The 13746-nt window shown below is 37.5% G+C and overlaps 1 long non-coding RNA gene across 1 annotated transcript; it reads right to left on the bottom strand.

The window, feature by feature from the left end:
• Positions 1-12467: 12467 nt before the first annotated feature.
• Positions 12468-13149, bottom strand: LOC148112776 (uncharacterized). The gene is made up of 2 exons (XR_015728716.1): positions 13080-13149; positions 12468-12592 (listed from the first exon to the last, which is right to left on the bottom strand). It is a non-coding gene; the product is annotated as an uncharacterized LOC148112776 (long non-coding RNA).
• Positions 13150-13746: the final 597 nt, after the last annotated feature.

Genomic DNA, 13746 nt, shown 5'->3' with positions numbered 1-13746 from the left:
TCAATAATAACTTCAATGATTCACCTAACAGTAGCAAAAATGGGTCAAAATTCACATAACAACTGTCTTGCTTAGCAACAGAAACTTTGAGCTCAATTGTGGTCATATGTCGAGAACTACCTGTATTAAGGTAGTTAATAGGAGGTTTGAAATACAAAAAAAAGGAAGTTGAGGGGGTCTCAGAATTTTCCAAGAGATAATCAAGAAATGGCAGGCAATTCAGTAACAATCTTGATGGCTATTTGCAGTATTATATTCAGACTTGTAGGCCCCATTTGTTAAACAATATTAGGGTAAACAGTAGAAGAGGGTTTCTGGATGCATCTGCTCCCTGGAACTCTTAATGTTGGAAAGAGAGTCTTTTTTTTTCTTTTTTTTTAAAGACAAACAAACATTTAGTATTTCATTCATTTCTTCCATGTGACATCTCAGTGTTGTCTCCAAAAACTTCATTTTTTCTATTATGTTTTTATCTTCGTTCTCGCCAAGTCCATTACATAAATTTTCCACTAATATAATATTCTAATTGTAACATTTTTATCTATCTCTATTAATTAACTTATTTATATCTCTTTTCTAACCAATAGTAAAATTGATTCCATATCTTAAAATATTCTGAATCTTCTTTCTTTTATCATCATAGTTAATCTGTTCATTTCTGCACAATCTAATTTTTTTTTATTACTTCTCCTTCCGATGGTATATTCTCTGCTTGTTGGAAAGATAGTCTTATTGGCCAAATAAGAAGCCAAAGGACTTCTTACTATCTCATTTGCCTTTATAATGTTTTGTGGAGAATCCTGTTCAACTACTTTGCATAGTATAAAAAATTGCTATTTAGGAGTAGTATCAATCAAATACTCAGAGATCATGTAATCAATATAATTATATTTATTTATTTATTTATTTATTTAATTTATATTGCTGCCTATTTGCCCATGGCGACTCAAGGCGACTCACAGAATATAAAACCACATTTAAAACAATAAAAACTAACAAAAAGAATCAAATCAATTAATATAGTACAATATAACAAAATCACCTCCCACCCCCCAGCCCCGGCAACAGCAGATCACATGAGCCATTCAATGGGCTCCATCTCACTCTGGGTTCCCCAGGCTTGCTGGCAGAACCAGGTCTTCAGTGCCTTCTGGAAGAGTATTAGAGTGGGGGCCGTTCTAATCTCTGGGGGAATGATGTTCCAGAGAGAGGGAGCCACCACAGAGAAGGCCCTTCTTCTGTGTCCCACCAGGTGAATCTTGCCCAGGGATGGGATATGCAACATTCCCTGCCTCCCTGCTCTGATGGGTCGGGTATATGTGACCAGCAAGAGACGGTCTCCAAACAGTGACTAAGAGCTCGGCTGGACTGCACAGTAGATCTGCAGTTATAACCCTCAGCTCCTTCTGGAACCCATCCAGGTCCATTAGTCGACGGGGGGGGGTAGACCAATCTTATAGGTCCTGCATCCCTGCAGGGGGGGTACAGCTCTTGAGAAACTCATTGCCACTAGATTGTGATGTTGTGGTCTGCCAGCAGCCTGCGGAGCTGGCAGCTGAGTCGGACAGTGAGGAGGCTGGGGAGGAACATGGACCAGTCCTGGAGTCTGGGGAGGGCCCAGACGAGGGCTCTGCGTCGGAGGCAGAGATGGGGCCAGGGTCATCTGGGAGTGATGCGCGGACTCCGGAGCCTCCAGTGAGAGGCAGAGGAACAGGAGGAGCCTGTTCCTAGTGCATGCATGCGCAGAGCTGCCAGAAGACACAAACAGTTAAAACAAAAGGGACAATTTGGGAGTAAGGCCTGGAGATGATTGGCCCCTCCCAAAAGGCTTAAAAGAGGATTAAAGGCACGTGGGCACTTTGCAGGAAAGCAACGTTGTTAATCCAGAACTTGAATTGCTTCTTGCATAGATGTGAAGGAAGCAAAGAGTAAAGGATGCTGTTTCTACAGACTACAATGATTGCAAGCAATCTCTGCCAACAATTTTATTTATTTGTGATATATGTATCTCACAAATTCTTCAATCCTAAATTTGTTCCCTCAAGAAATACTGAAATTACCAAAACAAATCAGTGCCTTGAAAAATGATTGTAAGTTGCAATGAAAGAACTATCAACATTATGAGTACTCTTGTCTGGAGATAACCTTTTTTAAAAAAACTGGAATAGTTCTGATCTGGCATCTAAGCTTTATTGCTTTATTTCACTTTCTATTCATGCCATTATTGTTTTTCCTATGAAGTCTAAGATTTTTCATAAGAGACAAGCAAGTCTAATAAGGGCTATCAATTCACATGCTGCATTTTCAAAATGGGTGCCATGGTTCTCTAAGTACACAATTGTTGCCTGCATAGCTAGCAAGATCTGCCAAAGTTAAAATGGCTCACAGAACAAGCAGATTGAAAAATTTAGCCCTGTCGTATATAGCTGCTGTTTCCTAAAATTACCTATTCACAAGTATTTCAATTCAGAGCTTAATCTTCAGTGTCAGTGAATTTATCCGTCAATAGATTCAAAAGCTCTAAGCCCCAGAGCTCACTGTAACATCATTGCAAAAAAGGCATTAAGAATTGTCAACCTTATTTTACGAGGCTTTCTCTCTGGTAACGCTATACTTCAAATTAGGGCAGGGGTCTGCAACCTTAAATACTCAAAAGAGCCATTTGGACCCGTTTCCCATAGAAAAGAAAACACCAGGAGCTACAAAGCCTGGGTGGGCGTGGCCAACTCGATGTCACTCACTTCCACCAGTCACATGACCCCCCTAGCCACGCCTACCCAGCTGGTCATTAGGGCAGAGAACCAGTTGTTAAAAAACACCGGGAACCACACAATCCTTTTGCCATACCTCTCTTTCCCTCCCTCCCTCTCTCTCTGTATCTCTACGTCTCTCTCTCTCCCCCTCTCTGTATCTCTCTGTTTCTCCCCTGGCTGCTTCTCCATCCCCCACCGTCAACCTTACCTTCTCAGGCCAGGCGAGGAGTGACTGGGACAGGAGGGTGAGGGGCGGGGCCAGCCAGTGGTGGGATCACCTGACAGGGAGCCACAGCAGAGGGCCCAAAGAGCCGCATGCGGCTCCGGAGCCGCAGGTTGCTGACCCCTGAACTAGGGCATACAAAACCTTTGCCAGACCTACCCTTGAATACTGCTCACCTGCCTGGAACTCTCACTGTATTTCAGACATCAATACATTAGAGGGTCCAGAGATATTTTACTAGAAGAGTACTTGCATCCTCTGCTCGAAATTCCCTATACTACCAGACTTGAAATTTTAGGCCTGGATAGCCTTGAACTACGCTGTCTACGTTCCGACCTAAGCTTAGTACACAAGATTATTTACCATAACATCCTACCTGTTAATGGGTACTTTAACTTCAACTGTAATAACATAAGGGTTATCAATAGATTCAAATTCAATGTAATTCGCTCTAATCTTGATTGTAGGAAAGATGACTTCTGCAATAGAGTAGTAAATGTCCGGAACACCCTACCCGATCCTGTTGTTAGTCTCTCTAACCCCCATACCTTTTACCTTAAACTGTCTACCGTGGACCTTTCACATTTCTAAGGGAGCGTGCATAAGCGCACCAGCGTGCCTACCATCCCTGTCCTACTGTCCCCATTTATATGTACTCATTTTATGTGTTTATGGCTATGTTTTGCTTATTTATATCCTTTTATTTGTGCCAATTTTTTTTCATGTGTCCATATCTGTGTGTACTGTTACTTGTTTCCTTATACTTGTTTATTTATTTATTTTTGAATTTGTATACCGCCCTTCTCCCTAAGGACTCAGGGCGGTATACAGCCACATAAAAACATAGAGTACAAATATTAAAATACCATTAAAAGATATATATAAATTTGGCCCCATAATTAAAAACAGTAACAAACCAATTAAAACATTTAAAAAGTGTTAGGCCAGCCTGGCTTGCTGGAAAAAGAAAGTTTTAAGGGCACGGCAGAAGGCATCGAGGTCTTGGATTCTCCTTATCTCTGGGGGCAGCTGATTCCAGAGGGTAGGTGCCCCCACAGAGAAGGCCCTCCCCCTGGGGGTCACCAGCCTGCATTGTTTGGCTGATGGCACCCCGAGGAGGCCCTCTCTATGGGAGCGCACAGGTCGATGGGAGGCTGTCGGTGGCAGCAGGCAGTCTCGAAGATAACTAGGTCCTATGCCATGGAGCATTTATTGTTGACAAACAAACAAACAAACAAACAAATAAATAAATAAATAAATAAATAAATAAATGTTTTTCAGATGTGGAGAAATATGAACCGGTAGATTCTGTACTTCAGTGTTTCTCAACCTTGAGAATTTTAAGATGGGTCAACTTCAATTCCCCAGCTTTGCTGTCTGGGGAATTCTGGGAATTGAAGTCCATCCATCTTAAAAGTTGCCAAGATTGAGAAACACTGCTGTACTTCATCAGGTTCACTGTCAGAACATTATATGACTATGTCCTAATTCAGCCCTAATTTATAGTTGGATGGGAAACTATTTAAGCTAGACTGAGGAGCTCAGGCGCAGTTTTTAGTATGATTTGGAATCAGATGATTTCCAAGAACCACCAGATGGAGCAGTTTGCATAAGAAATTCCCACTGTCTCCATATTGTTATAACATAATGAGAAAACATGTGGGAAATAATATTCAATGTACCAGTAAATGAGAATATTCGTTGCTCAGGGTTGAAATGAGAGGTCCTTGGTGCTCTCTCACCTCGGTTGTTTTCTTGCAGGCATTTCATTACTCAAACTGGGTAATATTACCTTTATTTTTAATTATGTAATTAAATAACGGGGGCACGATGGCTCAGCGTTTACGACCTTTCTTCACACATTTGTTAAATGAATCACTGCAGTTGTTAAGTTAATAACATGGTTGTAAAGTGAATCTGGCTTTGCTTCTCAGAAAGATGCAAAAGGTGAGCCCATGACACTAGGGCACTGCAACCGCCATAAATATGAACCAGTTGCCAAGTGTCTGAATTTTGATCACATGACCACTGGGAGGCTGCAACAGTCATGTGAAAAATGGTCATAAGTCACTTTTTCCGGTGTTGTAACTTCTAACGGTCACTAAATGAACTGTTGTAAGTAGAGAATTACCTGTAGTTCCATTGCACCTTGGTCAATGCTATCAAAAGCTGCCAAAAGATTTAAAAAAAAAACCCTAACAGGAAGCTCCTCCTCTAAGATAACAGGAAATTCTTTTTCTCCTGCTGACAAACAGCTGATTTTGCCACCAAAACTCGTTATTTGGTGTGTCTGCTCCATTGTTTAAAGGGGAGACTAGATAGGACCCAAGGTGACCTTCAAGTGATCCTGCCCTCTGGAGAAGATCATGGCCCTTGGAGAGAAGGGGGTCCCAATGGCTGCAGATCTCAGTAAGTAAGGAGCTCAGATCAGAAGGTCTGGTCTCTTGCCATCTTTTCCCTTCAGCTGTTTACATTTTTTAAGTATGCCTGGGTTTTTTAATTTTATCTTTTGAAGCTTTACTATCTCTTGAGCTATGACTAATTGACTTCGGACCTATTTTATAACTCCTTGCTGGACTTCTACAACTTTTTTTCCCTGTTCTTTTACTGTTTACTATTACATTCCAAATGATTTTCACTTTAGCTGTAAGGTTATTTGCAGTGAAAATATATTTCCTTTGGCAATAAAAATCATCCAATTGGACTTACATTTACATAGGATTATATTACAAATTTTACTCTTTCTAATTTTTAAAAGAGCTTTGATATTTATCTTTTAATTTTTGATGGGAAAATTTCCCTTTCTTTAACCTCAAGTGTGGAGGGGCGGACCTTTTCTTGGGCTACAACTTATCTGCTTCTCTTGTCCTTGAAGAAGGAATACTGTGATTCTCAAATGTCTCTAAAAGGAGATAAAATTTTATGGAAAGCATTTGAAAAAAAGAATGCTCTCTAACTTACAGGTTTTATTTGAAAATGTAAACAAAACAATTGAAGGGGTCAATAACAGTTGTGTGAACTCAAGATGATATCCAAAAGCAGGAAATAATAGTTAGACTTGGTTTGCAGCTTGATGAATTGGAACCTGATCTTTGCTGTCAGATGTGAAGACGAAAGTACTCAGTTTGAAAAATATAGTTTTGCTCAAAAAGAATGAAAGGAATATGAATAAAAGAAATTCTGAGATAATAGAATTGATGAAGGATGGACTGGACTTTCTTGGTAAGAGGAATACTGTGTTGCAGAGATATTTACAACAAGAGATTTACCAATTTTGGAAATGAGATGCAATTGTTGGAAAAGTTCTCTTGTCAACTCAGTATTTCTCAGTATTTCATCCTGGACAGATCAGAGATAATGATTGGGGTGATTTGTGGTAAATAAGAAACCATGCAGGCTTTCTATGAGTAAATCACAATAACAGACTGTTAACAGAATGCCTTGAACTTTATTTGTGCTGTTGTTTAACTTTATTAACTACTTTTTCTTTCATATATGTAATGTATGACAGGTCAATTGGGTTGCAAATAAATGCAGAAGCTTATAAATTTTGGACCTGTTTTGCAAGGTGGGGGGGAAAGCTATTATTGTTGCAATATATTTGTCAGTGTTCAAGAAGGGGGATAATATGTGTTTTTGTCATTTGTTCTTTTTAATACACATTTTTTAAAATGTTCTTGTCTACTTTTGTCTTTGTTAAAAAAATATTTTGGATTTTGGATTTGAATCTTTTGAATAAAATGAAATTAAGAAAAAAATGTCAACGGGGTTGCACTCTTTTCCACTGCTATTAGGCGACTAAAACCAATTCCATGCAAAAGCATTTTCATCTAATAGCTAAGAAATTGCATTGTCAGCAATAAAGCAAGACGCATGTTATTGCTTAAGAGAAAGCCAGTTGTGGGATGCAAATCCCATTTGATGGTTTTCTTGACCTCCCGTGTAATGCCTTGCAGAGGCAAAAACATTGGGACAATTTATTTTAGGGCTCTTTGTCTGGATTATAACCTATAACCAACTGGATTATAATCCATTGTCTGGATTAGAACATGCCTTTCATTTAATTTTCAAAGAAGTAGGAGCATATTCAGACAGGTAACTATCCTATGAACTCTTGGTTTCCCTAAAGACCTTAAAGAGCAAAGTTTTGGATCCACTGAGTGGACACTTGGCAACCAAAAAGCCAATGTAACATCTCCTAAAGTCTATATACGGTATTTACTAAAACTTTGATTACTGTAACCTTTAACTGGGTGAAATGATGCACCATAGGGCAACAATTTTTGAAACCAAGGTACCTCAAGTGGCTTAATTTATAGAATAGGCCAAAAATCTGGGAAGTATGACCCCTGCTTTTGTAAAACAATTTATGACATAAAAAGTATAAAACAGTTTATGACAAAATACAAAATGTCATAAAATGTTTCCTGTCCTGATGTTTCATTGTACTATAACTATACAATTCAATATGGGCTATTTTCAAGGCAGATATGATGGATCCCAAATTTTCCAGTGGAGACAATGTATTACAAACTCTGTCATTATGAAGGCATTAAGGAATCTGATAAGGAAACATTTCTGAATCATGACCCAATGGGTCATGGCTTTCTCTAGTAACATTTTAAAAGACATTCAGAAAAAGCAGAAGAGATTATACTGTCATTAAACAATCCCATGAACCCATTTCAAGGAGAAATATTTTATTTGCAGAACATTCTCAGTATTTTCACAAAGTTATCATTTCTAGATAATGCTCCAATTAATTTGAAGGTTGTAGCAAAAGGCATCTTTTTCCGGCTGATAATGAACAGCCAGTGTTGTATACTTGTACATTCTCCTTTCAAAAGGTCCTTCTATGTTTAGGTGACAGGGAATGAAACATATATTTCCCGTTTTCTCTGTCTTTGCTTCTTCACACAAGCGGGACAAACTGGCCATTGTATTCACAAGCAAAGATGAAAAAGAAAAAAGTCATATATTGAAATGAGATCTTTCTGCTCTGGGGGGGCTTTCAAATATAGATACTGGATCAATTACTAGTTATTTACTGAATATTTCTTGGACACTGGATTTCAATAAAGCTAATCACATAGAGATTTATGTGATTAGAAAAATGTCACCACCAATCCCCCCCCCCCCCATTTCAGCAAGGAGGTTACCTACTATCCTTTTGGCAAATGTTCTCAAGATAGCTCCATCTGTTTTTGCAACACATGGAATCCATGTTAAAAGAAATGTATCCAGTAAAAACTTCTAAATAGTAATACAGTAAAAACGATGGCAAATTAAAAAAATGAGCAACTAAAGCTATTAAACTCCTAAATCTTAAATACTCTGCCAATAAATGTGTATTTTAACAGAGACTAGGAAAAAAGCACTGGAAGAGCCAAATTTGACAACTGGATGTAGTCCAGAAAGGTTAGATTTCAGCTATCATTATGGTCAACCAGAGCAGGAAACAGAACCATGGTTAAGAGCTGAAATCCAACATATCCAGAATGTACCATTTTAGGAAAGGATGGGCTAGGTGGACATGAGTTCCAAAACTGTAGGGCACCCTATTCTTTGAAATTCATTCTTCTGTAACAAAAGCAGGAATGGGAGGGTGTGAAGAGGAATTTTACACATCTCTAAAATTAAGAAAAAGTGAGAATAAGTATTTTCAAGATGGTTGGGGGAGAGTGAGAAATAAATTATCTTGCACCTACTTAACCTCCTAAAACAAAGGTGACATAGAAATGTAATTATTTTTTACTCCCCAAAAAGATATTTTACTGGATAATAAACAGGTCTTCCTTAACTACGGTTCATTGAAGAAATCATAATTGCTGGATATACTTATTGCACTAAGACTAAGCGGAAGTATAATTTACTTGGTTTTCAAAGATAAGGATTGGAAAGGACCTTGGAGTACATCTTGATTAACATACTGCCCAGGCAGGAGTTTTCTACTTAATTACTCCTGACACATGGATACCCAACCGTTTCTTAAATATGTATAATGAAGGAGTCCCTTGCCTCCTCAGGCAGTCTGTTCCATTACTGAGTAGCATTTAGTGTGGAAATTCCTCATAATTTTTTTCCTTCCAGGTTTTTTGTGGTTGATTGCTTTCCTCTGAACATGTTACAGTCTGTCCATATCCTACATTCTATACTTCAGTTGATGCAGTGTAGGAGTGTATTTCCTTGTTTTGCAATTTCATCCTAGTTAGTTTATATTCAGACACCCTTCAAATTCACTCCGCTTTTTATTATTTACATTGAAGGATAACGACTAAAAAAAAAGAATTTTACTGCTAAATAATACTGAGCATATACATAAATGCCATTGGAAAGATCTTTATATTGTTACTTTACAAGTTAGGATTAAGCTTTGTAGGACTAGTTCGAGATGCTGACCCAGAACTGAATGGCAACTAGAACTTTTGTAAGGCAAAGACCGAGAAGATTAACAAAGGGAAACTCACAGTTGTATTTTCTAATTCCTCCTGGAAAAACAATATAATGATGTTCAAGCTGTTCTTTGTACCCCTGACAATGTAGGCCTCTGTCACGCTTGTTCTGAGTAAGTGCTGGACAGTTTTGCAAATGCAGCAGCATTCTCTTTTGGCAGGCCTCCATTATACAGCAAAATAGGAAAATAACTCCTATAAATGTAAGGCATGTAGAACAACTTTTTTTACTATTTGGCAAAGGTACATGAGACTGATAACTCTGTTCTCCGACAACTACGGTAATTCATAAAACAATACATAGCATTCATTGCTGGATGTCACAGAATAGTTAAAATGAATGAAGATTAAAAAGTAGCCTTTTTTAAAAAGTGGAAATGTGAAGGTTTCAGTCTTTAATAAACTATCATGCCAACTTCAGTCAAAACTCTGACTATAATCTCTGAATTCATGGCAGGTTTTTTTTCAAGATACTGTAATTTTAAACAAAAAGATGAGGTGTTTTAGTGTTGGTCTTAAAACTTTAGACTGGCTATGCCTAATTTAGTCTACTCTGCAGAGCTAGTGGATGGTAGCTTTCTTATTTCCCACCAGAGGTGGGTTTCAATAGGTTCTGACCAGTTCAGCGGTGGGTTGCCCCCGGTTCAGATTCTATAGAACCGGTAGTAAAACCGGTGGGAGGCTCCCACCCACCGATCCCGATGTCATCAGGAAGATTCTGCGCATGCGCAGAAGCGCACACATGCAGCCCCATTGTAAAGGTAAGTAGAAGCCACCCCTGGACCAGTTCTGGAGAACCGGTAGCGGAAATTTTGAGTAGTTTGGAGAACTGGTAAATACCACCTCTGATTGGCCCCGCCCCCATCTATTCTCTGCCTCCTGAGTCCCAACTGATCGGGAGGAAATGGGGATTTTGCAGTATCCTTCCCAGTGGTGGGATTCAAATAATTTAACAACCAGTTCGCTGCCCTAATTATTTCTTTCAACAACCACTTCACCAAACTGCTCAGAAAGTTAACCAGTTCTCCTGAAGTGGTGCGAACTGGCTGAATCCCACCATCCTTCCCCTGCCACGCCCACCAAGTCATGCCATGCCCACCAAGCCACACCCACAGAACCAGTAGTAAAAAAAATTGAAACCCACCATTGCTTCCCACCCAGCATTCGAATACAGAAATTAAAAGTTTAAGACTTTAAAGTTGAACAGAACACAAGGTAAGCTACAAATAGGTGAACATGTTATTGCACTTGGTACCATTATTTAAATAAACAAAAAGCAAAATGCCTATACTTTTTCAATTTTTGGCAGAATTAAATATGATGGTAAGCTTACCACATTGCTTATTGCATCTTTATGTGGATAAAACAAGTTTTTAAGCAAAGACAATTTTCTACTTTTGTGAAGTGCTTAATAAAATCTTGTTGCCTATGGTTTGCAATTTCTTTCAAAATAATAGATAATTAAAGAAATTGGAACAATAAGAGGAAAAAAAACATCTTTACCGCCTCACAAAAGTATAGAATTCTGACAATTATGCCGAGGGCAATGGTTCAAATTAATTGTAATCCCAGTAACAAAAGTGACTATCCATATAGATTAGCAATTTGTAAGATATTTCGAAAGACGGTCAACAGACAAATTAGCATAATTGTCTCTATTGTTGGCCTTAAGTTTTGTTATGACTTTATTAATACCTGACGGGGAAAACAAATTTATAATCATTTTTGTTCAATTAATAATTGTATTCAAACTCATAACTCTTAACTAAATGGCTGCCTAGTTATGAATATTCACACACAATCTATTCATGCTAACTCAAAACAAAAAAACAACCATGATTGAGTTTAACAGAGTTTAGTTTCAAGAACCATAATACAGGATTATAGCTTTCCCATAGTTTTCCCATCAATGTTAAAAACAGTTAACTTATATAGTAGCCATACTAAGATTTTATAATAAAAACTAATTACAACTTCTAGGCAGATATTTTTTTAGATGTAACAAGGGATAATTTTATTAAATGTGAGGGAAATCACAATGTTTTGGAATGTGATTAAAGACCACAGTCCAGAGGTGGTATTCAGCAAGTTCTGAGCAGTTCTGGAGAACCAGTAGAGGAAATTTTGAGTAGTTCGGAGAACCGGTAAATACCACCTCTGACTGGCCCCGCCCCCATCTATTCTCTGCCTCCTGAGTTCCAGATGATCAGGAGGAAATGGGGATTTTGCATAAATCTTTCCCTGGAGTAGGGAGGAAATGGGGATTTTGCAGCAACCTTCCCCTGGAGTGGGGTGGGAATGGAGATTTTACAGTATTCTTCCCCTGCCACGCCTACCAAGCCACGCCACGCTCACAGAACCTGTAGTAAAAATTTTTTAATCCCATCACTACCACAGTCCAATTTGCCTCTCCTCCAATAGTGCATAGTATTGTGGCAAAAGCAAATCTGGATATTATAAAATATCGAAATAGATATTTGATATATTGGTATTAAATATCCTATTTATCTAATTATTCCTCTCTCCTTCATTTTTGAACAAAATTAATAAAAGTTAAAGCATACAAACTTACTAAAATAAAATATCAACATTATCAGTTGAATTAAATAGGCTCTTAAAAACAAATGACCAAGAAACTCGTAAGGTACAAACTCACTTACACAGGAGATTATAGCTTGTGTTCATACAGCAGGCCTAACTGTTTACCAAAAATTTTAGCATAGCATGTTATGAATATCCAACCTCTTTAGTTAGCTTGGGTTCAAATGTCATGTATAATCCAAAAACTGGGATATTTGAATTAATGAATAAATATTTTTTTAATCTTAGTTCTCTAGCAAAGAAGGAAAGGCTGCAGCCCTACAACCATGACTAATTTAACTAGAGTTTAATCAATTACCTTGGTTCTTAATTTGTGAGACACAAATTAGCTAACCCTATTTTAGGTTAACATTGCAATTGTAATCTCTTTTATGTACTGCAGCAGAGGCACTTGCAAATAATTCATATTATGATTGCAAATAATTCTTTTCAAACAGATGCTTTCAAACTTCATTTATTCATTTGTAAAGGAGTAATTTGTTTTCTCAATGAATAGATCATCTTTTCTCCAATAGTGTAATTGTTGTTACATCTTGTAGATTTGAAGCCTCATATATACTGCTCTAGAAAAAATGAAAGGCGGAAATAATCTTCTTTTGATATATTTCAAATTAGAAATGTAAATAAGAACATTTATGAATCTGATAAATATTCTATGGACTCATAGATGCAAATATCAAAATGGATATTTCTTTAGAGCAAAATGGCAAATAGATTCTAATTTAAAATAGAAAGAAAAAAACATCCTACAAATTGAGTTACCTAAATAAACCATTTGCTTGTTGTTTACTGTGTTGTAAGTTATCTAGTACACTAGTTATTAAAGCAACTAATCGGAACAAACTTCAATTTGATTCTGATTCCAATAATACCTACTACCAATATATAAGCATGCTGTTGAATGTTGCATTTTCTGTATATTTATTTTTATTTATTATATTTTTATAGTTACAATTCTCACATTAAAGTGACTCTGGGTGGTGCACAACACTTAATTAAAAAGCAATAAATACATAAAAACAAACAATTTAAAACATAACAAGGGCATACAATTAACCACAATAAGGAAGCCATCACAGAATTTCTCCAGTCCCCTGGGACCCTCAGGCTGTTAACTCTTCAAATGCAAACAGATTTTCCACTAGAGCAGGGCTGTCACTCCCGGCTTGCAGGCTGGATGTGTCACGTGTTGACCATGCCCACGTCCAGTTTAGCGAAGGGGAAAAATGTCCCAATACGTCACGTAATGCCACCATGATGACATGAGTTTGACACTCCTGCAGTAGAGCAAAATAACTAAGATAACTAAGGGTACAGAAAGATTAGCTGCTTAAAAAGTAGATAAATAGTTTTAATTAGAACAGTTTAGAATTGTGTTTCTTAAAACATTTTTCTCTCAGGACACTTTCCCACTGTTAAAAATTATGGACACCAAAGGAGATTTGATTGTTGGGATGTTTATCAATATTTCCTGTATTTCCTATATAAAAAATTTAAATTGGCACTTTCAGTATCACTATCAATTCTCACAACTGTTTAGTGGAATTTTATTATAATATTTTTCAATATAGGCTGGCAAATAATTTTGATTTCATATATCTGAAAGGGTTTTGGGGGATCTCCCAGGGGTCCTTGGACCACACTTTGAGAAACACTGGTCTACAGAAAAATGATTATAGAACTATGTTACAAAAGGATTGCAAGTTCTGTTCTGGTA

This window comes from Pantherophis guttatus, chromosome 7 (assembly GCF_059756535.1).
Source record: "Pantherophis guttatus breed Tessera chromosome 7, ASM5975653v1, whole genome shotgun sequence".
Classification (NCBI taxonomy): Eukaryota; Metazoa; Chordata; class Lepidosauria; order Squamata; family Colubridae; genus Pantherophis; species Pantherophis guttatus.
This window is presented reverse-complemented; position numbering and strand designations above follow the sequence as displayed.